The following is a 4,142-nucleotide window of genomic DNA, read 5'->3' as shown; positions in this document are numbered from 1 at the left end:
CCAAATATATATCTAAAACATATAGAACACTATGGATCTGTGTATAATTGGGAATGAGAGAAGACGAAGTAGTTAAGGCTGACACAGGTTTTGGGGATGGGGTAAATGGTGATACTTCAGTGAGATGAGGAACAGAGGAGATGCAGATATTGTATGTGCGTGGAGGCGGCAGTTAGAAGATAGTTTGGGACTTCCTTCCTCTTCTGGCAAGATGGCGGGCGGAAAAGCTGGAGTGACTCTGAGGCAGCTGCATCTTTCCCGCCAGGATCTCACCACCTTGGTTGTTACCAAGTTGACGCCATTTTCACACGAAGTTATCAGCAGACAAGCCACCATTAATATAGGTATAATTGGTCATGTGGCTCATGGGAAATCCGCAGTCGTCAAAGCTGTTTCTGGAGTTCACACTGTCAGGTTCAAAAATGAACTAGAAAGAAATATTACAGTCAAGCTTGGATATGCTAATGCTAAGATTTATAAACCTGATCACTCAAGTTGCCCTCGGCCAGAATGTTATAGATCTTGTGGGGGCAGTACACCTGATGAGTTTCCTACAGGCATTCCAGGGACCAAAAGGAACTTCAAATTAGACACGTTTCCTTTGTTTGTCTGTCCTAGCCACGATATTTTGATGGCTACTATGCTGTAAGGTGCAGCAGTGATGGATGCAGCTCTTCTGTCGATAGCTGGTAATGAATCTTGCCCTCAGCCTCAGACATCTGAACACCTGGCTGCTATAGAGATCATGAAACTGAAGCATAATTTGATTCTACAAAATAAAATTGATTTGTTAAAAGGAAGTCAGGCTAAAAGAACAAGACGAGCAGATCCTTACATTTGTCCAAGGTACAGTAGCAGAGGGAACTCCCATTATTCCAATTTCAACTCAGCTGAAATACAATATTGAAGTTGTTTGTGAGTACATAGTAAAGAAAATTCCAGTACCACCAAGAGACTTTACTTCAGAGTCCCAACTTATTGTTATTAGATTCTTTGAAGTCAACAAACCTGGCTGTGAAGTTGATGACCTTAAGGGGGGTTGCGTGTAGCTGGTGGTAGTATTCCAAAAGGAGTATTCAAGGTGGGTCAGGAGATAGAAGTAAGAGCTGGTATTGTTTCCAAATATAGTGAAGTAAAATTCATGTGTAAACCAATCTTTTCCAAAATTGTATCACTTTTTGCAGAGCATAATGATCTGCAATATTCTGCCCCAGGCAGTCTTATTGGAGTTGGAACAAAAATTGATCCCACTTTGTGCCGTACAGACAGAATGGTGGGGCAAGTACTTGGTGCTGTCCGAGCCTTACCTGAGATATTCACAGAAGTGGAAATTTCCTATTTCCTGCTTAGACGGCTTCTAGGTGTACACACTGAAGGAGACAAGAAAGCAGTAAAGGTGCAAAAGCTGTCTAAGAATGAAGTGCTCATGATGAACATAGGATCCCTGTTGACTTAGTGCTGTCAAGGCCGATTTGGGTAAAATTGTTTTGACCAATCCAGTGTGCACAGAGGTAGAAGAAAAAATTGCCCTTAGCCGAAAAGTTGAAAAACACTGGCGATTAATTGGTTACGGTCAGATGAGAAGAGCAGTGACAATCAAGCCACCAGTAAATGATGACTAAAGAATACCAGTTAAATAATACATTTGGATGGAGTTGGAAGTTGGAATTTCTCTTAACAACCGGGGGTTTATTTTCAAAGCGATACTGGGGAATTGATTTCACAGTTCGTTACCTTAGTAGGTAGCTGTAAGGTTATTCTCATTTTTTTTTTTTTTTTTTTTGTGCTTATGAAAACTTAGCTTAGGGACTACAATTAATATAAAAATTGGCATAATGTTGGATTGAATCTACATTTTGGCAGAAGTTAAGTATTCCCATATAATATCAAAATTATACATCATGCAGTTTGTTTGTTTGTTTGTTTTTGTTTTGAGTCTGGCTCTGTCACCCAGGCTGGAGTGCAGTGGTGTGATCTGCAACCTCTGCCTCCTGGATTCAAGCGGTTCTCCTGCTTCAGCCCCCCAAGTAGCTGAGATTACAGGTGCGTGCCACCACACCTGGCTAATTTTTGTATTTTTAGTAGAGATGGGGTTTCAACATGTTGGCCAGGCTGGTCTCTCCTGACCTCAGGGTGATCAGCCCACCTTGGCTTCCCAAAGTGCTGGGATTACAGGCATGAGCCACCTTGCCCAGCCCAAGTCATACGGTTTGAAATGAAACTTTGCTACAACCAGCCTTTGCTGTAGCACACACATATACTACTGAACCTGTTTGAAATAAAGTTTTCTTTCTTTTTCATGATTCATCTTTGAGTAGCTCCAGGCTGAAGGACTGAGGTACCAGTAAAAACTTAAAGGCACAAATTCTCCTTGAAGACCTTCTCCCTTTTCTTTGTCCCCATATTTTATGTTGCTTTATCTTTAAAATTTTACATGAAAAGGAAATTAATGGGTTCAAATGAAATTGTCCTTTAGAGCATGAGTACTTGTTTCCATGGACAAATCTTTTTCTCCCCTTGCTCTTCCTGGCCTGAAACATGGGAAACCAGAGTCAGAAGTTATCTCCCTCTCCCTGTGATGCCTTGGGATTTTTTCTGCATTGTTTTATGCCTGAAATCCAATAGTCTTCCTCCACTGGAAAATACTGTTATACCAAATAATTCTAGATGAGTAACAAAGATCTTTCCAGGCCTTCATTTTATGTTTTTTCTTAACTGTTACATTATCATGACACAGATTGTAATATTACTAATTTTTGGACGTTTCAAAAGGTCAAGAAGTAAAAGATGTTGGAAAGCAATGAGTGAGTCCTTTTGATTTTTATCTTATTCCCCATGTCCCTATATTTACTTCCCCATGTCCCTATACTTACTTCCGTGCTTTATCTTTTTTATGTTTTTAGAGATGGAGGCTCGCTCTGTCATCTAGACTAGAGTAAAGTGGCACGATCTGGGCTCACTGCAACCTCTGCCTCCTTGGTTCGAGCGATTCTCGTACCTCAGCCTCCGAGTAGCTGAGATTACAGACACATACCACCACACCCAGCTAATATTTATATTTTTAATAGAGATGGGGTTTCACTATATTGGCCAGGCTGGTCTCAAACTCCTGACCTCAGGTGATCTGCCCGCCTTGGCCTCCCAAAGTGCTGGGATTACAGGCGTGAGCCACTGTGCCTGGCTTATTTTTCTTTATTTATGTTTTTGCTTCATAAGAGGTTCTGTTAAGCAGTGATTCCCAACTCCCGCTGACATTAGAATTGCTGGGGAAGCTTTTTAAAAAAAATGCCCCACAGAGATTCTGGTTTAATTGGCTTGGAATAGAATTCAGGCATTGATATCTTTAAAAACTCCCCAGTGTTGAGAAACAAATTTAGAGAGTTGAGAAGCAGGTATGTTAAATTACAGAATCTTACTGAGTTTTGGTAGTCTGATAATATAGTTTGCTTTGCTTTTCTTAAATTTGCATTGAAATGGGATTTGAAGCATATTGTGCTCTTTTGAATGTTGAAGTTGCACTGAAGAAGTTTAGAAGCTCTGGCTATGGGTTATCTAAGTTGATGTTTTGAGGAGGCATATTAATTTTATAAACTTGGCTGAATTTTAAGGTTGTAGCATAGAAATAAAACAATTTTAAATAAAAAAAAAAGTTTAAAGTGCCTGTGGGACATCCAATTAAACAAGTCTAGAAGGTAGATAGTAGATATCAAGGTCTGAGAGAGATCCAGGGTAAAGGTACAAATGTATGAGTGGTCACCGTAGATTGGTCATTAAACCCATGGGCTTGGTTGATATGTGAGAAGAGAAGAAAAAGAAACAGAGAAGAACCTTGAGGAACACAAATATTTAAGAAATGGGCATAAGAAGAGGAGATTATATTGCAGGAAGGCAACATGGTATAGACCAACTAGGAGGCCGAGGTGAGAGATCACAGTGGCTCAGAAAAAAGTGGCGACAGCAGAGATATTTATTTATTTAGAGACAAGATCTGTCTCTGTCACCCAGGCTGGAACACAGTGGCGCAATCATGGTTCACTGCAGCCTCATCCTCCTGGGCTCAAGTGATCTTCCCACCTCAGCCTCTTGAGTAGTTGGGACTACAGGTGCATGCCACCGCACCAAGCAAGCTAGCTAGCTTCCTT

At 40.7% G+C, this 4,142-nt stretch overlaps 1 pseudogene; it reads left to right on the top strand.

The window, feature by feature from the left end:
- The first annotated feature begins 211 nt into the window (after nucleotides 1–211).
- LOC105521146 lies at nucleotides 212–1,622 on the top strand (annotated as a pseudogene).
- The last annotated feature ends 2,520 nt before the right edge of the window (nucleotides 1,623–4,142 follow it).

This window comes from Colobus angolensis, unplaced genomic scaffold (assembly GCF_000951035.1).
Source record: "Colobus angolensis palliatus isolate OR3802 unplaced genomic scaffold, Cang.pa_1.0 Scaffold399, whole genome shotgun sequence".
Classification (NCBI taxonomy): Eukaryota; Metazoa; Chordata; class Mammalia; order Primates; family Cercopithecidae; genus Colobus; species Colobus angolensis.
Note: the sequence above shows the minus strand (reverse complement) of the source record. Positions and strands in the feature narration are given on the sequence as shown.